The 23,267-nt window shown below is 40.3% G+C and overlaps 1 protein-coding gene across 1 annotated transcript in view; it reads right to left on the bottom strand.

Annotated features, from left to right (window-relative positions):
• The window catches only part of KCTD20 (potassium channel tetramerization domain containing 20), a 36,539-nt gene extending 26,120 nt beyond the window's left edge, over positions 1–10,419 (bottom strand). The window contains exon 1 of the mRNA XM_006736263.3: positions 10,270–10,419. The gene's annotated coding sequence lies outside the window, so the exon portion shown is untranslated. The remainder of the gene's footprint in view (positions 1–10,269) is intronic.
• Positions 10,420–23,267: the final 12,848 nt, after the last annotated feature.

The following is a 23,267-nucleotide window of genomic DNA, read 5'->3' as shown; positions in this document are numbered from 1 at the left end:
CAGGTCATGATCCTGGAGTCCTGGGATCGAGTCCCGCATCGGGCTCCCTGCTCGGCAGGGAGTCTGCTTCTCCCTCTGACCCTCCCCCCTCTCATGTGCTCTCGCTCTCTCATTCTCTCTCTCAAGTAAATAAATAAAATCTTTAAAAAAAAAAAAAAAGAATATTCTAGGAGACTTAAAATCTTGGAGTAGGGAGGCCTTTTTAATCAGGACCCAAAACCCAAAAGCTAAAAGAGAAAAGACAAATTTGACTACAACTCCCCCTCCCCCCCAAAAAACCAAAAACCTTTGTATGGTAAGGGATCCTAGAAAGATTTGAAAAAGTGTATTTGCAACAGACTACACAGAGTTGTTATCACAATATTCAATGAGAGCTTAGGAAAATGCATGAAACTAACCTAACAGAAAAATGGGCAAAGGATAGAAAAAGAGACATACCCAAAAGAGAGTTGGTGCAGCTGTATTTATAGCCTTCAAAATAGAATTTAAGGCAAAAACTACAGAAGTTGGGGAAGGCATAAAATTCAAAGATGTCTGTTGGCAGACAGATGTCTGTTTCGTATTTCTTCTACCTTGGAAAAAAGCCAAGGTAGAAGAAATGAGAGAAGAGATGCAGGAGAGAAGAGGACATTCCAATTCCACAGAAAGGCTGGAGCTGATTCCACTTTCCTTTTCTTTCCTTCTCCCCTATGAATTCTGAGGCCAGGCTAACAGGCTGGCAGATAAAAGCACAATGACAGTAGTGACAAGATCATAATTGCTTGGATATACTTTCCTGTCTTTTCTACTTGACATCCCCAATTTACTACCCTCAGTACCTTTTTGTCCATATAACTTATGTCCAAGAACAGGTTTTGTGCACAAAGAGACTATATTACAATTACTTGGATTTAAGTTAAGACTTAAGACCTTGTGTTCAATTTATAATTAAGATTGCCCTTACTCAGTTTCTTTTACAAATTTACCAAATTAATTAAAAAACTACTGTATTAGAAACAGAAGATTTAAGCAATATAATAAAAACTTTTATACTTACCACCCAGTTTAAAATAGAAAACATGGTAATATATTGAATACTCTATAACCACTATCCTAAAAGTTTGGTATTTCCATCAAATATTTCAAACTATGTCTACAATCTTCATATAGTCTCTTTTCTTGTTTTAGCACTTCAACTGCCTACCAAGCAAATCTTTAAGTAATGAAAAAACTCTGGTAAATCCTAAAAAGTTAAACCGATGAACCTAGTTTATCTCAAGAAGTTCTTAAATATTGCTACTCAAACAGCAAAGTTTTCTTCCATCCTTAAACTAGTAATCAAATCTAAAACCCAAGTACTCAAGAACACATTCTACATTAGAATCACAAATGATTCAGCGGAGATTGTTCAATATGTCAAATTGCTACAAACCTTACATCTTAAGTACAGATGGTCATAAACTTTATTCACACGTATCATGTGCCACATATGGTTCTAAGTACTTTATAAATATTATTTTTAAAAGATTTTATTTATTTGAGAGAAACAGAGTGAGAGAGGGAGCAAGCAGAGGTGGGGGGAAGGGCAGAGGCAGGCTTCCCACTGAGCTAGATCCCCACTGACTAGATCCCAGGACTCCGGCGTCATGATCTAAGCCAAAGGCAGATGCTTAACTGACCAACTAGCCACCCAGGTGCCCCATGTTATTTAATAGTCAAAAAACTTGGGGAGCCTGGGTGACTCAGTCGTTAAGCGTCTACCTTCAGCTCAGGTCATGATCCCAGGGTCCTGGGATCAAGCCCCCCAATTGGGCTCCCCGCTCAGCAGGAAGCCTGCTTCTCCTTCTCCCACTCCCCCTGCTTGTGTTCCCTCTCTCTCTCTCTGTCAAAATATAAATTAAAAAAAAAAAACCTTAAAAAAAAATTTTTTAAAATAGTCAAAAAACTTTATGAAATAGGTGCCATTATTACCCCCATTTGATAGGTGAGGAAGAAAGAGGTTAAGGAAAGTTCCCACAGTCACACAGCTAATAAACAGTGGAGCAAGGTTTTAAACCCAGGTGTCTGGCTTCACTGTCTACTGTAAATTACCATCGTGTTACCTCTCCTTATAGGTCTGATTTACTTCCCAATTTCTACCTAAGTTGCACAGGTTTGGAGATCTATTTCCAAGCCCAAAATCTGGGGCCTGGGCATACAACCTCACTGGAACAATAATGGGCATACATAGCACCTTTTCTGTTTAAATAGTTGCTATGAGAGGACTTCTAAAACAACTAACTCCACATGGGGATTGATTTTACAGTGTGAATTCCCAGAGTTCAAAGATCTTCGCTAATTCTGCTTTAACTTTTTAACTTTTTTACCTAAAAACTGCATAGATGAAATTCTATAATTTCCACACAGGTGTTTCTTTTGATTGGATTCAACTAGTTATAGTCATGCTAGTGACACCTTAAGCTAAGAACAATCCAAGGCAGGTAACAGACCAGGCAAAGCTTAGGATTCCTAAGAAAAAGCCAGTCAACATATAATACAATCTCCAGGGTGAGGTTCCTAATGTCCAGGACACTCTTCTGTTTGTTAAAAACCTAAAATCCTTTAAAGGAAGAGAGATACAATTAAAGATTACTTTGGCAAACTTCCAGGAAATATCCAAGGGACATACGACTAGCAATGTCTTAAAAGGAACAGTGCAAGGCAGTGCAATTAAAAAATTAAAAAATGTATTAGTCAATACAGTAGGCCACTTTATAGGAAAAAGCTAAGTGAATGTATGGCAAGAAAGAGCTGAAGCTCTTAGGGGAGAGATCCATGGATCTGTACTGTAGCTACAGAACATGTTGAAAATTCTGGAGACAACCCAAAATCACTGTCAGAAGATGGTTCAAGGACCAGTACCAATTAGTGTCAAAGTTTTCAGTGAATTCTTAGCAGAAATGAGGACAATGCAATATACATATACACAGACAAATCAGTCCAGTTCAAAGACACTGGACATTGACTGGGACATCATCAATCTAATAACAGGTTTGTAGGAAAAAGTACTAGCATATTAGATATATACATGATTTCAAGATATATCATGATTTCAAAAATATTATAATGTGAACTGAAGAGTTATAGTATATGTTACTGTAATGCTTTCTTGGGAAGGACAGTCCTTTGTACCTAAATTATACCTTCAATTCTTTTTTGGTATTAAATGCCTTTTATGAAATAATGATGACAGAAAATGATGACCAGATTTTATTTTTTTTAATGTACAAAGATACTGGCAACCTTATGATGGGCTCCCAATTTCCTCCCCCACATTTTACCAATCATGAATCTCAAAAAATCTGGATCCCAATAACCTTCTACCTAGGACTACAAAAACACTTCTACCAGTTTAGTCCAGGCTACCTAAAAATATCCAAAAATAAAGTGTCTTGCTTTGCTCACTCACTGAATAGCAATCCTTGGGGAAAAATTTTTCTGCTTTTTGAGTTGAGCTGAAGTCTGCCTTCCTCCCCACACCCACCATGACTTCCATGCTTGGTTTTAGTCCTATTGCCTGGAATCCTTCAGAAAAATAGGTAAAATAGAAAAACAACTGCTTGAAGGCGTCAGACAACTAAGTAGCCAAGACTTGAAGCCTGGAGAGAAGCTATGATGGTCAGTTTTATATGTAAACTTGCTTAAGCTACAGTCTTAGTTCAATCAAAACCCTAATCTCGATGTTACTGTGAAAGTATGTGGTAGATGCGATTAAAAGTCTATAATCACTTCAATTAAGGAAGATTATTTTAGATAATCTGAGTGGGCCCGATCCAGTCAATTGAAAGGCTTTAAGAGCAAAACTAAGGTTTCTCTGAGAAAGAAGAAATTCACCTGTGGGTTGCAGCTTCAACTCCTGTCCAGAGTTCCAACCTACTCTTCCTGATGGTCTAGCCCAGTCCCCACAGTTCTAGAAACCAACTCCCTGTGATAAGTATCTTAACATATATATAGGTGCACCTGGGTGTGTGTGTATTTATAGATAAAGGATATATATTATTGTGATAATATATACACACAGAACCATAATCCATAATTAAAACCTTTCCATAAAGAAAACTCCAGGACCAAATGGCTTGACTAGCAAATTCTTCCTTATCTTTAAGGAAGAAATTACATCAATCTTATACAAACTCTTCCTGAAAATAGAAAAAGGAGGGGGGGCGCCTGGGTGGCTCAGTCATTAAGTGTCTGCCTTCAGCTCAGGTCATGATCCCAGGGTCCTGGGATCGAGCCCCGCATCAGGCTCCCCAATCCGCGGGAAGCCTGCTTCTCCCTCTCCCACTCCCCTGCTTGTGTTCCTGCTCTCGCGATCTCTCTTCTCTGTCAAATAAATAAAATCTTAAAAAAAAAGAAAAAGGAGGAATATTTCCCATTTCATTTTCTGAAGTTATTTTCTCTCATAAACACAAGCGCAAAAATCCTAAACATTATTAAAAAAATCAGGGCGCCTGGGTGGCTCAGTTGGTTAAGCGACTGCCTTCGGCTCAGGTCATGATCCTGGAGTCCCTGGATCGAGTCCTGCATCGGGCTCCCTGCTCGGCAGGGAGCCTACTTCTGCCTCTGACCCTCCCCCCTCTCATGTGCTCTCTCTCTCTCATTCTCTCGGTCTCAAATAAATAAATAAAATCTTTAAAAAAAAAAAATCAAATCCAGGTACATAAAAAGGGATAATACATTACGAGGAAGGTTGGCTTAACATTCTAAAAATCAATTAATTCACTGCATTAAAAGACTAAAAAGAAGGTTTTAGATTAATAACTAAAGTAGCATGAAACAGTATTTTTTTTTTTAAGATTTTAATTTATTTGACAGAGAGACACAGAGAGGGAACACAAGCAGGGAGAGTGGGAGAGGGAGAAGCAGGCTTCCCGCGGAGCAGGGAGCCCGATGCGGGGCTTGATCCCAGGACCCCGGGACCATGACCTGAGCCCAAGGCAGATGGTTAACGACTGAGCCACCCACGTGCCGCGATTTAAGGTTTAAAAAAGGCACGTTGAAATAAATATATTCTTAGAAAAAAAGACTGAAAATATTATTCTCCCTTAATTGTAGTGTGTGTGTCCATGTTTTTGTTTTTTAAGATTTTATTTGAGAGAGAGAAAGCACGAGAGAGGGGAGGGTCAGAGGGAGAAACAGACTTTAAGCCTCTTCTAAGAAAAAAACATTCTGGAATCGAGGGTCCTGGGATGGAGTCCCACATTGGGCTCCTTGCTTGGCAAGAAGCCTGCTTCTCCCTCTGCCTGCCACTCCCCCTGCTTGTGTGCTTGTGCTCTGACAAATAAACAAATAAAATCTTAAAAAAAAAAAGAAAAAGAAAACAATTCTAACATTTTCTTGAAGAGTTCCCTGTTTCAGAAACATTTTTCTTTTTTTCCATTTTAAAAGTAGTAACACTTTTATTTTAGAGACTTTGGAATAATCAATAAAATGCAATTTAAAAAACACATATTATGGGGCGCCTGGGTGGTTCAGTTGGTTAAGCACCTGCCTCCTGGGATCATGACCTGAGCCAAAGGCAGATGCTTAACTGACTGAGCCACCCAGGTGTCCCAGACATTTTTTTTTCCTTAGAAAAGGCTTAAAACAGTTTAAGAAAAAATTTTAGAAGTTTTAAAAAAATATTACTACATAAGAGATTTCCAAATTCTTCCACTTAGATGAAAGAAGAAATAGGTTTACCAAACAAATTAAGAATTTGCTAGATTAAATATATGGCATCGTTTCTCAAGCAGATCCTTGCTTTAAATCCAAAAGCAATGACTTAAAGCAGAGGCATGATGTGTTTCTTAGGGTACTTGACAGCAAGTATGGTTCTAAGTAACAGGTGGAAGTTAGGATAGGAAGGCAGGCACAGGGATAAAGGATGCCACTTGAGACCCAGGGCACAGGGCACTCAACAATAAGGGCAACGGAACATTCAGATTACCTGGTAATATAATTCCCTAAACAAAAAATTTAAAAAATAACAATTCGCTAAACAAATTGTTATGAGCTAAACTGTGTTCCCCTCAACATTTGTATGTTGTTGGAAGTCCCAACTCCTAAATCCTCAGAATGGGACTGTTTGGAAATAAGGACTTTAAGAGGTGATTAAGGTTAAATGAAGTTATTAGGGTGGGATAGGATTTTTAAGAATAGGAAATGAGGGCACAGACACAGGGAGTCATCTACAAAGCAAGGCTTCACAAGAAACCAATCCTGCTGACATCTTGATCTCAGATCTCCAGCCTCCTAAATTTCTGTTGGTTAAGCCAGTCTGTGATACTTTTTTATGGCAGCCCTAGCAAACTAATATACAGATACAACTGCAAAAATTAAATTTCACGCTCTGCCACCAAAAAAGAGATTTAGGACAAACACATGGAAGGAATCTTATATGGTTTTATGGTAGAGACCGTGATCTTCCTATAGAACTGTAAATCACTAGCTCTTTTAAGGAAGCCAAACTTTCTTTTAATAATCTTGTCAATAATTTACTGCAATTTTCCTAATTTTAATAAATGTATATGCTATACAAATAAAATATTTAAATTTCATTCGTATTTGTTACTTCATCTGATCCTTACAACCTTCTCTATGAAACAAATAGAAAACCAAACCCTCTGGCCCCAGTCACAGATCTTTGCACTATACCCCAGTATTTTCCAGAATTTTTGTAAGGCTCCACCTGTTTTAGTAAGAACAGAGATAAAGTTTATACTTATCATAAAGCCTTAGTATTTTAAGAGTAGGAAGGACAATCTGAATCTAAAGAAAAGAGTATCTTGAAATAAAAAAAAGCCAACATTTCCTGAGAATTTACTGTGTCAAGCACAGTTCTAAGCACTTTACATGAATTAACTTGACCCTAATAACCCTGAGTTAGATAACTACAACAACCTCCGTTTCAGAGACACAGAAACTGATGAGTACTTTATCCAAGTTAATAAATAAAGGAGCTAGGATTTGAACCTAGGAAAGACTGACTTCAACGCCCATATTCTGAACTACCACCCAATGAAGTATAATGAGGGCACTATTGAGCATAAATCTTAATGGCTTTGGAGGCAGGCAGATTTAAGTTTAAACACTGGCTCTGCCACTTACTAGGGGTATGACTTTGGGCAAACTTAAGCTCTTTGTACCTTTGATTCCTCAGCTCTATAATGGAGATAAATAAGACAATGGATATAAAGGCATTTAGTACAGTGGCACATAATAATGTCTAATTATTAAGCCCTTACCCTTCTAATTCTACTTTCATGAATATACAAGGAGAATCCAACAATGTTTAATTTGAGGACTCCAAGCAAAAATATCAAGAGGTTCTCCTGGGACGCCTGGATGGCTCAGTCGGTTAAGCGTCCAACTCTTGGTTTTGGCTCAGGTCATGATCTCAAAGTCGTGAGACTGAGCCCTACATCGGGCTCCGCACTGGGCATAGAGCCCGCTTGGGATTCTCTCTCTCCCATTCCCTTTGCCCCTCCCCCACGTGTGTATGCGCATGTGCACTCGTGCGGTCGCTCTCCTCAAAAGAAAAACATACATCAAAAACTTTTTTCATCCATACTTATTTCCTCCCTACATTCCAGAAATGCATATACTATTTCATTAATCTCATTTCCCCTAATATATTAAATCAGATTCGTAGTTAGATCAGTTTTATATTGTCTCCCACAGAATACCTAGTAACTTCGATAAGAACAAGTATAGTTATTCAACTTCAAAATATTCTGGACATTTCTCAAACATCTAATATTTAATAAAAATTCACCAATGTACTGATCTTAACCTTTACTGAATTTTAAAAAAGTATTAAGTTTGTAATGTCTCTTGGGATTAGAAGGTAACTGCTCTTATTTGAACTTTTACTACTATTTCAAGCTTCAGAGTCCTCATTTTAGTACTCCCACTCCATGATTTATATGGTTACATCACATTCTCCTTCACTCTCCATTTTTCCAGAAAATACTGCTTTTGTAGTCATGTGGAGGTCTCTAGATTTTCTCTACTTATAACTGAATTTCTTTCTACCTTTTTAATTTTTGAAGCATTCTTCTTGAGAAGACTTAGCAGAAAGAACACTGGGCTAGGAGCCAGGGGTCCTCACCTCTGCCATCTCATCTCTCAGATTCTTTATCTGAAAAATGAGAGGACTGCACTAGATAAATTTGTAATAGGTTTCCTTATATCTCTAGGCTTCATATTTTCATGATTCTGGGTCTTCCCACTAGAAGTCATTCAGCATTCCAACAACTTTCCTAAACTTTTTACTCCAGTTAGCCAAGGAGGGGCAGACATGTTCAGATTCAGGGGTAGGGGGAAAGAAACAATAATCAGCAAGTCCAGGGCTATAGAAGGAAAGACATGATATTTGTGGACCAATCAGAAAAAGATTAATAAGAGATAGGAGACAAAAAATATGTCAAAAACAGAAATCAAACAGCCTAACTCTAACCTCACCCCTACATATCTATTTAAGAGGAACTAGAAAAAGCTTTTAGCAGCAGAGGTTACTTAGCCCTCATTTCCGTTTCAAGGGAGCAATGCAACTGTGTGCCATCTCTGCAATATTGTTGCTAAAGTGGCCCCCTACAGGCTTTCCACAAAATTGGCATTACTGGGGTATCTGATGACTGAATTAGAGCTCAGCTGAACTGAAAGCTCTCATAAATGCTACCAGTACCGCTAGGTACCATGAAATCTGAGGACTCCAGTCCGTGGAAATCACATGGCATTGGCTGCCCTGGTTCTAACGGGAAGACTGAGACTGAGCTCGTTGGGATGGTAAGATGTGGCCTGATGACACTGCGTAAATTCTGAGGATACTGGAAGCAGACCCCAGAAAGAAAAAGTACAGATTAATAGGCACTGGCTACCTCTAACCCAAGGCAATATCAGAATATGTATGAAAGTCATTTCCTACCCTGGTGTCAGAGTCCAAGAAAACACTAGCTTAAGTTTCCCTCTGGAGAGGCCAGCTTCTTGGCTTATGACTGGTTGGAGGGGAGGGGAGAGTAAATCAACAAACGGATGACGGAGTTGGGCAGTTGTAAAGATTCTCAGGCCAGCCCTATGGTGGTGTTGCTCAAAGTGTGGCATAACACCCCAAGGAAGGGGGTGCCTGCTTAAAACGCAGTTTCAGGGACTCATCACAGATCTCGAGAATCAAATTTCTGGGAGCGGTACTGGCATTTTTAAGGAGCAAACTTACATTTGAGAATTACTACCCCAGAATGGGAGTGGGGGGTGGGGGGTGAGGGGTGGAGGGTGGGGGTGGGGCCGGGGATAGGAATTGAGGTGGGGTTCTCTTGACTCTGGATTCATTACATTTGACTACACCATTTTGTTTTGGGGACCATTAAAAAAACCCCTCAATTTCTCAGGTAACAGAGGCAGCTAGTTGTCTAACAGTTCACAGGGGCACAATGAAAGCGCCTGGAAAATGCATTTTCACAAACTGGTTAAAGAGTTCCTCCAAGGCCTTGTTTACCGTGTTTGTTTGTTCACTGGTTTCTTGTTTAAAAATAAACCGGTCCAACCCAGGAATTTTCAGGAAGAATCACAAATTCCAAAATAGAAGAGGTTTTTGTTTTTTGATAGTGCAGAACTAGGCTTGTAAACCTGAAGTCACTGTCTGCTCTAAAAAGGGTTTCACTTAAAAGAAGATCCCCGGTTAAGGCTCTGCCCAGCTCTTCTGCCCTCAAGAGCTACTAATGAAAGCCAGTAATTTGTGGGTGGCAGAGAAGGAAGACTCTGAAGCAGGGGTGGGGCGCGAGCAAGACGCACTCTCCGCTCCAGAGTTTGACAAGAGGCCCGAACTACCTGATTTTTAATGAGTTCCATTAACTGCCAGGGAAAAAGGCGTCTGCAAATGCGTTATCAAGAAACACTCCGCGGTTACCGTCGTTTCTCTGCCGGCGGGATGAAGACACCCCAGGCCTGCACAAAACAGTCAAGTTACACTTTAGCTGTCCCCCGCGACTGCGTTTACGATTTCCATATAAGGTGACACCCCCTTTCCCGGATTGTAAGACTTTATCCTCAGCACGAAAACGAGCGGCCGAAACCCACTTGCGGACATTTTTCCTCGCGATGATTTTAGTCCCTCGGCCTTTCAACTGGGGTCCGACCCGGCGGGCGTCCGCCCGAGCGGCGGCCTGAGGAGACGGCCCCACTCCTTACGCCCCCCCCCTCCCCGACACAAAGGCAAAGCCCGGGCCCTGCCCGCCGCCACACTCGCCCTACCGGGTTCCGAGCCACACTTACCTGACGCTCCCCGAACCCGCCCGGGAGGCGCGCGCACACGGCGCCGCGAGAAGCCGCCGCGGGGACCCGCCGTGCCGCAGCAGCGCGCGCCCCCCGCCTTGGCCGGCGCGGCCACGCGGCTGAGTCAACCTGCGCTTCACATTAAGAGTCCCCTCGGCGCGCGGGGCACGCCGGGAAGGCTGGGCTCCGGACCCTCCGCCTGGGGTGGCCGCTGATAGGTGCCCTCTTTCTTTCCCGACACGCCCACCCGCCCGAAGGAGGACGCTCTCGCACCTACACTGCTGGGGTGGATTCGATTTCTGAGCTGCGGATGCCCCCTTTCAATTATTAAAGGTAGTTTACCTGAGTTGTAAAATAATCTCGCGCAGCCCCAGGACAGCTAATGCTCAAAGAAGATTGTGGAGCACCTCGATCTCTCCACGCATTTGGGGAGGGGGGTAGGTAGTAAGAATAACGGAGTTCCTTAAACACGTTTTGCTTAGAAGCCCCTATCCTGGGTTTGCATTCTGACCAAAGCAGGAAAAAAAAAAACACCCACATTTTCCTCAAACTTTGAATTAATGAAACCACATGGTAGATATAGCAAACAAAGTTGAATTACAAATTTTAAATCAACCGGAAGCAAATTATTGGAAAATTGGTGTGTTACGAGTAAAATATTTCAACACTCAAACATATTAACGTATGGTCCATGTCCTATAAAACGAGTGCTGAAAACATGAAGGAAATAGTATCAGTCCTTATTGTCCTGATTTCTAGTGGCTTTTGTATTTTTTAAAAGTTATAAAGTTATACTTATTATGCAAACAGTTTTATTTTAAAATTGCTGAAAACTGGGCACCTGGGTGGTTCAGTGGGTTAAGCGTGGGACTCAGTTTCTGCTCAGGTTGTGATCTCAGGGTCGTGGGACAGAGCCGGCGTAGGGTTCCCCGCTGAGGGGGGGGGGGGAGTCTACTTGTCCTCCCTCTACCCCTCCCTCCCCTCTCATAAATAAAAATAAAATCTTTAAAAAAATTTGTTGAAAACCATGTAAATTAATAGCATGATTTCTTAAATTCTGAGTCAACTTTTTTTTGTTACAAAAGTCTCTAGAAACTAATTTGAGGCCAAAGATTAGGATTAGAGTTGAAGTGGAAGAATATGAGGAAATTGTTTTGACTCTCATTCTAATAGGTTGCAAATGGTTGCTGGATACTTGTAGAGCAAAACTGCGTTATCAGGGTCAACAACTTTAACTTTAAAAACTGAAGCTATACATTTTTTTCATTATAATTTGACTTTTAGAGGTCTTCGAGGATCTTAGGATCCAAACTTTACAATCAAAGTAACCTAGAGGATTGTTCAAACTAATACCTTTATTTCCATTTCTGTAAAGTACAATGTTATGCCTGAGGGCAGAAAAGAAGGAAAGGAAGAAAACCTTGATATTCCTGCAGGATAGTTCTTGAAGCAAATTCTTCCTTCTGGAAAGTTTTCTCTATGCAGATTTGTAACACAAAAATCTGGCACAAAGATCAGACGATCAGGCTAATGACTGTGTCTTTTAATTAATAGTTAAGACTAAATTGTTCTTTGTCTCTACTTTCATGTAATGAATAGCATATCAGATCTAGCAATTTTTGGGGTAGACACCAACGAGATGAAGTATGAGAAATATATATTCATAGAAAGCACTGGTGTATGCTGATTTTTATCATTCATTTGTAAGTTAATGCCTCTCCAAACCTGAATCTCTCAGATGCATTTGTATCTGAAGCTGAAATCCTTCCTAATGTCATACTGGCAGACCTGGAATTTTCCATTGCCATAATGGCTAATTCAAAAGGCAGTACAGTTCATCCGATTAACTGTGTTAAGTCTCCTTGAATATGCTGTCTACTACCAGCAAATATTACAAAGCACCTTTTCCAATATTTCACATCACTTCTCAACAACCCTGGGGGATAGATTTTATTACTCAGATTTAGAAATGAGGAAAACAAGACATAAACAAGTTAGTATCTAAGTCATTAAACTACAGAGTGGTGCTGGTGGGCTGAGAACCTGGATCATCTGACCCCTAAATTCTTGTTCAGCACCCACTGAGCATATGGCAATTCTCCCTAATTGCTTCCAGGTGAACTCCTGAGCGCTTCCATGAGGCACCTTAAATGCCTTCAGCTGTCAACACCAAACAACTCCATCTTAGAATGAAAATATTTTTAAAGTAATAGCTGGTATCAGTTATTGAATAAGAAATTAATTATCCTTTCTACATCATATGTAGTAAATGTAAAAACGATGCAAAAATTCCAAGATTTCTGAACTCTCAATTATATTTGCATTTTTTTAAAAGATTTTATTTATTTATTTGACAGAGTGAGACACAGCTAGAGAGGGAACACAAGCAGGGGGAGTGGGAGAGGGAGAAGCAGGATCCCTGGGATCATGACCTGAGCCTAAGGCAGACGCTTAACGACTGAGCCACCCAGGCGCCCCTATATTTGCATTTTTAAAAAACTAAATGATTTAGGTTATATGATTTCTAGATCACTGCAGACATGTAAAATGAGACTTTTTGAAAGACTAATCACTTTCATTTGGAAGTCCAAAACTGTGCTCAAATATAGATGTAAATAACTAATTTCTGACTTTCTAGAGGGGGGCTGGAATCCTGCAAAATAGATTCACAAGAATCCTTTTTCCTTTACTCTATCAGTTCACCTTTGTTAACAATCACTTCATGAAAGCCGCAAAGGCTAATGACCAGCTGGAAACAAAGACTGGATCTTGAAAACACAATCAACCAGAGGATCATGAATTTTAAGTTTCTAGTGGCTAGAATTTGCTACTGGATCTTTATTAATATACATCTGCTTAAATACAACTTCAGTGAACCTTATAGTCTCATTTATAATGTCTCATCTGCAAATTCAACAAACACCTAGCACAATCCAAAGGTATAGGATCCCAAGAGAATTATGTAGATAACGATTGCGGGATTTCTCCTCTAAAGGAACTTTCAAAAGTTAAGTTTGGTTATTTGGGTAATCAAATAAGAGATAAGGGGAAGTGAATCTAGATAAAGTATTCCACTATTAAGTAAAAGAGAAATGATAGAATATCCCAGTTTTTTAACTCCCTGTGAATTAATAGATATAGGCATTATGCCTCAGCAGCTCCTAAGATCATAAAAAGAGAGCTGGACATTTTCTATCTCCTGAGGGAAGACCACTTAAAACGCTGCTAAAGAGATCGAACCTAGATCTGATGCAGACTTGAGATCCAGCTGCCAGTTTGTAGGAAACACAGGAGTATGTTGAACTGTGCCATGATCATGCAATCTGCAAAGTCCTGACAGGGAAACTACAACTCAAAGGGTCTCCATTTTTCAAGCGATAAACCGTTAAGTTGGGGAAAAAAAAACATGACTTAAAACATTTCAACAAAATTTTTAAAGTGTGTTGTATGTGTTGCGGGGAGACTATACTGTCTGGGGTGAACATTTGGGTGGAGAAACCATTAAAGAAAAAAAGTGAAGGTGATACTATAAAGGTTAGGATCATGGTAACTTACAAGATGGTGATGGCCGGGAGTGATTGAGAAGGGACACTTAACTTGGAAGGAACTTCTAAGGGGAGGTAGCAAAGTTCTGTTTCTTGACCTGGTGATGGTTAGTTACAAGGGTGTTTGCCTTAGAATAATTTATTAAGGTGAACATTTCCTTTATAGTGTCTTCTGTTTCTGTGTTTTATTTTATGATAAAAAGATTTAAAAAAAGGTTGGAGGGACAGGCTAGTCCTACCCAAGAGCTGAAATATATTTTCTCCACACCTAGCTATTTGCAAATGTATCCATTTGGTTTCCTGGAACATTATTAAGGTGAAATTATTTTTAAAAGAAAAATGCTTTAAAAAACCCCAAATCCTTGGAAAGACAGTCCACATTGTAATACACTTTTGAATTTTATTTAGATATTGTCTTCTTTTAGAAGGTAATGGACAAGTAGGTAGTAGAGTGTATTTTGAATGTTAGAGAAAAGGTGAATGGAATGATGAAAGATAAGGAACAATTTCTTGAAACTTAATGGTGGGGTGCCTGGGTGGCTCAGTTGTTAAGCGTATGCCTTCGGCTCAGGTCGTGATCCCAGGGTCCTGGGATCGAGCCCTGCATCAGGCTCCCTGCTCGGCGGGGAGTCTGCTTCTCCCTCTCCTGCTCCCCCTGCTTGTGCTCTCTCTCCCGCTGTATCTCACTCTGTCAAATAAAAAAAAAAAAGAAACTTTATGGTTAAATTCCAGTAATGGTCAGGAGAGTAATCTGTAACATTACCCATAGAGACTTTGCCAAGGGCAAGAGCTCCCTCCCTTACCCACCCACATGTGAGGACAATTCATCTCAGAATTCTATGACTTTTTAAAAGGACATAGAATGCTCAGCTTGAGATTCAAGAATCAAATAAACCTCTGTAAATAGAAGTACTGCTGGGAGTCAGAATGGAGGAGTCAGAAAATGTAGAAATATGTTAACCTGGGGCTTCAGCAGAGGCTGGGTGTAAACTGATAATATGTTTATCTCTCATTACTCCTGTTACAGTTTACAAACAGACTCTGACCTTCCAAATCCCATGCACCAGCTCTGTCAACACACATTGCTTCTGTTTATGAACACAAAAGTCTCATTCTTGAACCCAGTATTGAGAATGATGGGAATATTTTTTTTAACTTCATACGAGTTTGGTTTTTTTTTCTAAAGATTTTATTTATTTGACAGAGAGAGACACAGTGAGAGAGGGAACACAAGCAGGGGGAGTGGGAGAGGGAGAAGCAGGCTCCCCACTGAGCAGGGAGCCCGATGCGGGGAATCCCAGGACCCTGGGATCATGACCTGAGCCGGAGGCAGACGCTCAACGACTGAGCCACCCAGGCGTCCTGAAAATAAACCATGTTATGATGACAAAATAGTTGCCGTATTTTCTTTTTTTTTTAAGATTTTATTTATTTATTTGAGAGAGAGAATGAGAGACAGAGAGCATGAGAGGGAGGAGGGTCAGAGGGAGAAGCAGACTCCCTGCTGAGCAGGGAGCCCGATGCGGGACTCGATCCCGGGACTCCAGGATCATGACCTGAGCTGAAGGCAGTCGCCCAACCAACTGAGCCACCCAGGCGCCCCTATTTTCTCTTTTTATCCATAATCATTGGTAACAATTGAGTTACTTTTAAAGAGAATTTAACATCTTTTCTTTTTTTTTAATTTGAAATTTTTATTTAAATTCAATTTAGTTAACAGTAGTGTATTATTAGTTTCAGGGGTAGAATTTAGTGATTCATCAGTTGCATATAACACTCAGTGCTCATTACATCAAGTGCTCTTCTTAATACCAGTCACCCAGTTACCCAACCCCCCTCACCCACCTCTCCTTAACATCTTTTCTTAAGAGGGCATTTGGTTCTCTATCTGATGTGTGCTTTCTAGTGCAGTTTTTAATGGTGCAGTAAGTAATTGCCCTCGTAGATTCTTATTTTTAAGGGTTGCATGCATGCGCGCGCACACACACACACACACTCCCCTGGATGAAGGAATTACAGGAAATTACTAACTCAGCCCTTCCTCAGCCACTCTTTGATTTTTTTTTTTAAACCTAAGCCCAAAGTAGGGCTTGAACTCACAACCCTGAGATCAAGGGTCACATGCTGTTTCGACTGAGCCAGCCAGGTGCCCCCAACCACTCGTTATTAATCACATGATAGCAACATACAAACAAGGTTGAAGAGAGCAATTTCAGAAAGTTTGTCTTTGGAATTCTACTCAGCCATCAAAAAAATGAAATATTGCCATTTGTGACGATGTGGATGGAAGTAGAGGGTATTATGCTAAGCAAAATAAGTCAGTTAGAGAAAGACCATTATATGATCTCACTCATGAGGATTTTAAGAAACAAAACAGAGGATTATAGGGAAAGAGAGGGAAAAAATAAAACAGGATTAAATAAGAGAGGGAGACAAACCATAAGAGACTCTTAAGCATAGGAAACAAACTGAGGGTTGCTGGAGGGGAGTAGGGGTGGGAGGATGGGGTAACTGGATGAGGGACATTAAGGAGGGCGCGTGATGTAATGAGCACTGGGTTTTTTTTTTTAAGATTTTATTTATTTGACAGAGAGAGATAGAGAGCACAAGCAGGGGCAGTGGCAGGCAGGGGGAGCGGGAGAGGGAGAAGTAGGCTCCCGGCTGAGCAGGGAGCCCAATGTGGGTCTCAATCCCAGGACCCTGGGATCATGACCTGAACTGAAGGCAGACGCTTAACCGACTGAGCCACCTAGGCGCCCAGCACTGGGTATTATATAAGACTGATGAACCACTGACTTCTCTACCTCTGAAACTAATAATATATTATATGTTAATTAATTGAATTTAAATAAAAATTAAAAAAAAAGGAAAGTTTGTCTTGCTCCCAGTTTTGGAAGCACTTAACACTTAAGTTTAGATAGCAGTTTGGGGTATTCTCTCTTATTCTTTATTGTAAATGCTGGTAGGCCCTAAGATGTTGAAAATTAGTAGATGTTTGGGCCTTGGAATGGAGACATTATACAAGTATCCTTTGCTTTTTGAAAGTTTGAGTTATGCTACTTTGCTTTTACAAAAGACCTACGTTAGTAACTGTTTTGCCAACTGAAAGAAATCTGAAGAGGATTTTCGTTTTTTACAAGAAAAAAGGCAAAAAGCAAAAATAGCACTCAGCGTTTGTTTTGCAGCAAATTGTTGAAGCAGTGTGCACCTGAGCACAAGTTTCTTCCCGCCGAACTATGCTCAGCATCTCGGCATCAAGGTGCCATGGCTTTGAACTGTGTCTGTGAGCATCTGTGCTTTATCTCAATTTATTTTGTGCTTTTGTTAGCAAGATGTGTCCTTAAGGTATCAGGAAAACTTAAGAGAGGTTATTTGCTTGGGTCTGGGAATGCTCAAAAATTTTTCCACAAATTACTGGTGATTTCTTCTTGTTTTGTTTTTTTTTTTTTAAAGATTTTATTTATTCATAAGAGACAGAGAGAGAGAGAGGCAGAGGGAGAAGCAGGCTCCCCGCTGAGCAGGGAGCCCGATGTGGGACTTGATCCCAGGACCCTGGGATCATGACCTGAGCCGAAGGCAGATGCTTAACCATCTGAGCCACCCAGGCGCCCGATTTCTTCTTCTTTATGCCATCTTGGGTTATGAAAGTTTTCATAAGAATGCTCTACTTTCAGGTAGTGGGGGAAACCTGTACTTAGAAATTGACTTTGAGGGCGCCTGGGTGGTTCAGTTGTTAAGGGTCTGCCTTCAGCTCAGGTCATGATCCCAGGGTCCTGGGATCGAGCCCCACATCGGGCTCTCTGCTCAGCGGGAAGCCTGCTTCTCCCTCTCCCACTCCCCCTGCTTGTGTTCCCTCTCTCGCTGTCTTTATCAAATAAATAAATAAAATCTTAAAAAAGAAATTGACTCTGAGAAGGAGTCAGATGAGAGAAGGCTGATCAGGGATTAAAGAGATCAGGCATCTGGTACCAGCCTGGTCACCTGTGGGTCAGTCATTAGCTCTATGTCTCATTTCTTTTTGTCTAAAAGTTGGGAGCTTTTAAGGGTGCCTGAGTGACCCAGTCAGTTAAGCATCTGCCTTTGGCTCAGGTTATGATCTGGGGTCCTGGGATAGAGCCGAGCCCTGCATTGGGCTCCCTGCTCAGCGGGGAGCCTGCTTCTCCCTTTCCCTCTGACCCTCCGCTCCACTCATTCTCTCTCTTTCTCTCTCTCAAATAAATCAATAAATCTTTTTTAAAAAATAAAAGAAATTGTAGATCAAATGATAACTGCCATTTATTGACCACCTTCCATAGGGTAGTGTTAAAAGATAAACTGAGGCACATTAAAAATTTTAAGAGTTTATAGCCATAAAAAAGAATGAATCTTGCCATTTGCAACAACGTGGATGGACCTAGAGAGTATTATGCTAAGTGAAATAAGTCAGAGAGAGACAAATACTGTATGATTTCATTCATATGTGGAATCTAAGAAACAAAACAGATGAGCAAACAAAACAAGCCAACTCACAGATACAGAGAACAAACTGAAGGTTGCCAGAGGGGAGGAGGGAACACATGAAATTGGTGAAGGGGATTAAGAGTACAATCTTCCAGTTATAAAATAAGATGTGGGGATGTAACATAGAGGGTAGGGAATATAGTCAGTAATATTATACCAACTTTGTATGGTGACAGAGGTACTAGAGTTGACAGTGGTGACAGTAACTAGAGTTACTGGGGTAACCATTTCATAATGTCTGTAAATATTGAATCACTGTGTTGTACACTGGAAACTAATACAGTATTGTATGTCAATTAGTCTTCAATAAATATACATAAATTAAAAAATTAAGAGTTTATTTTCTAGTAGAGAGGAGCTCTGAGGAGTTGTAAAAATGAAAGACTTACAGGCAGAAAGGAGGAGGAACAAGGAAGTTATTACTAGGCAAAACAACAGGTTGGTTATTGCAAAGTTACTTTCCTTGAGTGGGTTTCAGGGAGGTCTATTAGGCAGATTACCTCACTAGTGCTGATCCGTGATTCCTGATTGACTGGTTTAAGATTCCATTCCTGAGAGAGCCAAACCTATAATTAAGTCTCCATTTGGTGACATGGAACTTAGCATAAGCAATTCCATTTTGGGCCTGTTGTCTTGTTTTTCACAAGTAGGCAGATAGTAGCTCTAATTCTCCTAGCAGCCTGGCAAGACAAGGTTTATTAGTCCCATGTTACAGATACAGAAATCAAGGCTCAAAGAGATGAAGTTAGGGGCGCCTGGGTGGCTCAGTCATTAAGCATCTGCCTTCAGCTCAGGTCATGATCCCAGGGTCCTGGGATCGAGCCCCGCATTGGGCTCCCTGCTCGGCGGGAGGCCTGCTTCTCCCTCTCCCACTCCCCCTGCTTGTGTTCCCTCTCTCGCTGTGTCTCTCTCTGTCATATAAATAAATAAAATCTTTAAAAAAAAAAAAAAAGAGATGAAGTTTTTTTAGGTCACATTAGGTGAACTCCATGGAACCATTTTAGCTTTGAAATTCTGGGATTACTGAGAAAATCCCACCCCTTGGGTTTCATGTTTCTGTTTTAGAAATTTCATCGTTTGGGATTCAGTCATGAAATGCCAAATGTGGAAGGGGCCTTAGAAATCATCAGTGTCAGGTTTTTCAATTGTTAAGAAGGAAACTAAGGTCCAAAGAGGATGAGTGATCAGCCCATGGTTGTAATTTATTTTTCCTTCTGAGTTTGCCTGTAATGCTCATTGTAACCTGATTCTACCTGGGTAGAAATATATATAGGGACGTGTGTCAGGAGGTGGAATTTGGCCTGGGCTCCAAAAGCTTCTTAAAGATGACCTTGGTTATGTGTGTAAATATTGTCTGTCCAAATAAGCAGGATTTCCAGGACCTGAAGGTCACTGGAGGACAGTCCTTTTCGTTGGAGAGGTATAAATTGAGGTAGTGAAGCTTTCATCTAGGATCACGGATCACTGAAAAGTCAAGAAAGAATCATACATAATTAAAAAGCAACTTAATTTAGCTGTTAATGTGTCATTAGAATAATCCTTAAAAAATTAAGCACAAGTATAGATCTATTTTTACATTTAAAAATTAACACTAAAAACAGGATACATTTCTGTAAATAATGAACTTTCAATAAACATTATAAGTATTTATTATGGCTAGCTAAGAGGTAGAATTCCCATGGAAGGAGGAGAGAAGAAAGAAAGTGGGAGGCAACACTAAGTTAAAGAGAAAAAAAGGGAAGAAAAGGAGAGAAACATGGGAAGAAAACTTAGAGCTAGAGAGAAGGAAAAGAAGAAAGAATGACTAAGAACAATTAGGGAAGGAGGCGCCTGGGTGGCTCAGTCAGTGAAGCATCTGACTCTTGATTTCGGCTCAGGTCATAATCTCAGGGTTGTGAGATGGAGCCCTGAGTCAGGCTCCATGCTCAGCCAGGAAGTCTGCTTGTGGATTCTCTCTCCCTCTGCCCCTCCCCCACCCTGCTGGTGCATGCATGCTCTCTCTCTCTCTCTCTCAAAAAAAAAAAAAAAAAAAAAGATTATAAAATGCTGGGACAATATAGAGAATAAATTATTTTAAAAAATAGGGAAGGAGAAGGAGGAGTCAGAGAGGGAGAGAAAAACGAAGTGGAGAAAAGGAGGAAGCTGGTCTTAGAAGGGAGAGAAAGACAAGAACAAAGAAGACTCTCCCAGGAGAGATGAGTTAAGAGGGTTCCTTTTTTCATCAACAAATGTTTATTGCCTACTGTGTGCACTCAAATAAATTCATGTCCTAGGAGAAATACAAATATGCGTTACTCTGCTGCAAGGAGAGTTAATGATTTTATTTCTTTGGTAACCTTTCCATCTTCTGAGTACGAAAAGTAATTTATGCTCATTTAGAAAATTTGGAAAATAGGGAATAGAATAAAGAATCTCTAATTCCCTTTCTCTGGGAAAAGGGAGGGGGAAGAATCCCCAATTCTAGCCTATTGACATTTTGCTGGCTTCTGTTTTGCATTCTTTCTGGTGCTCAGTTTGAGGGGCAGCAGCTACCCAGAGAAAGCTCTCCTGGAGATGGCAAGAAGTACAAAACGGCAAACAGAGACACACACTAGGCCCCTTCAGGTCCAGGTTGGAGCTAGCACACTGTCATTACTGCCCCAGTCTCATGAAGCTATTGATACAGATCTAATTTTATATCATATAAAAAGTAGAACTACCTAAGTATAACATAAATTTATAGTTGTACTTTTACCTCTTCTGGGATAATGTAAGGGACTTAGAACACTTTGAAAGTCACTTTTTAATTTTTATTGATTTATTTTATTTTTTAAAAGATTTCATTTATTTATTTGTCAGAGAGCAAGAGAGCACAAGCAGGGAGAGTGGCAGGCAGAGGGAGAGGGAGAAGTAGGCTCTCTGCTGAGCAGGGAGCCCGACGCGGGGCTCGATTCCAGGACCCTGGGATCATGACCTGAGCCAAAGTCAGATGCTTAACCAACTGAGCCACCCAGGCATCCCTGAAAGTTACTTTTTAAAACAATTCTGTTGTCATACCTTGTCTTCTCTCCTGGAATGACATGTATGGTTAATAGGAACTATGTACAAATCCAATTTAAAAAAAATCTATATAATACCCTTCTCATAGAGGAGAATGAAAGGAAGGTAATTTACAATAGCAGTTACCATAAAATAATATGTATTTCAGTAACACTACTCAGATGTAATACAAGAGAAGACTCAATTAAGTAGTCATTTGGTTGCACCTATACGTAGAATCACTGGGACTGTGACAGCCACAAATATAGTCTGATAAGGTGTGTTACATTAGGAACTCGATTACCATGTGTGGTGTTGTAGTCTGATTTGGTATTCTGATATAGTAAACAAATTTTGCTAAAGTTCAGAAAAACAACAATTAAAGTATGTTTCTCTTGATTTCTCTGAATTTATGCTGTAATGCATTCTTAGAAAATCCAGTGTATATAAAACCCATGCAGAAAATCTTTGGATTTATATGTGAAACAGACTTAAGTTCTAAGTATGGATAATAATCCATAATTATACATGGCTTTTTTTAACCTACATGAATATCCAGAGGAGCAGTACAAATATAGCATATAGGTTGTAGGACAATTTTTTTGTGGGCAGGATCTTGGCAGGCATTGGAGTAGGTCTATGGTACCTGACTGAACCTGTTAAATCTGAATATAACCCCCTGTTAATACCACTATACAAATATGTGACAACAATTTCAACAACACCCTGTAGGGACTGGTACTGCCCACAGTGGAATCCACTTATATATCCTGTACCATAAAGGTTTTGCTCACAATTGTACCTACCACAGTGCCTGGCACATAGTAGGAGTTTAGTAAAATATTTCTTTAGTGATTGAACATAAGGGTGTTCTTTTCACTTACACAGCATTTTTCATCTTCTCTAGGATAATGACTCACAAATTCAAATTTCCAGCCCTGATATCTCTTCTGAACTCCAAATTTGTCTTGGCAAATGCTCACTTAACATCTTTACTTGAATGATTTTCAGAGACAGCATTGAATATATCCAACTTAGCATTTCATGTCACCAACACCCCTCTCCCAAATAAAACTTACCACCAAACAAAGCAAAATATTAATTCTATGCTGGAGTTCTCTGGTTTAGTAATGCCACCATAATCCACTTATTTGCTCAACAAAAACTTGGGCATCTCCCTATCATCCTGTTTTCTAAATTTTTTTTAAAGAGTTTATTTATTTGAGAGAGAGTACAGAGGCAGAGTGAGAGGGAGAAGTGGACCCCCGGCTGAGCAGAGAGCCTACTGCAGGGATTGGTCCCAGGACCCTGAGATCATGATCTGAGCCGAAGGCAGAAGCTTAACTGACTGAGCCACCCAGGCACCCCTCATCCTGTTTTCTAATCAATCAATTCTACTTCTTCAGTCTACTTCTCTCCATTTCCACTGTTAACCACCCTAGCAGATTACTGAAATATAGTCATCTCTTGCCTGCTTGCAAACCCCCCCCATTCAGTAGCCAGAGTGGTCTTTTAAAATAGAAATCTGGTCCTGTCATTCCCTTATTTAAATCCCTCAAATAGCGTCTCACTTCTTTTATTTTTATTATTATTATTTTTTTTTCAAGAGAGTGTGAGCAGGGGAGGGGCAGGGAAAGAGGGATAGAGAATCTCAAGCAGGCTCCATGTCCAGCGTGGAGCCGCACATGGGGCTCAATCTCATGACCCTGAGATTATGACCTGAGCCAAAATCAAGAGTTGGAGGCTGAGCCATCCAGGCGCCCCATCTCACTTCTTTTAAGATAAAATCTAAAACCCTTAGCAGGGCATATAAGGCCCTTCATGATTTGGCTCCTGCCTCTATATCTTTCTTTTTGGGGGCTACTTACCCATTATTCTTCAATCACACTGGCTTTCTTTTGCTTTGCTGCTGCTTTTTTTTTTTTTTAAGATTTT

Source organism: Leptonychotes weddellii, chromosome 8, assembly GCF_054177405.1.
Source record: "Leptonychotes weddellii isolate Sample4059 chromosome 8, ASM5417740v2, whole genome shotgun sequence".
NCBI classification, from domain to species: Eukaryota; Metazoa; Chordata; class Mammalia; order Carnivora; family Phocidae; genus Leptonychotes; species Leptonychotes weddellii.
This window is presented reverse-complemented; position numbering and strand designations above follow the sequence as displayed.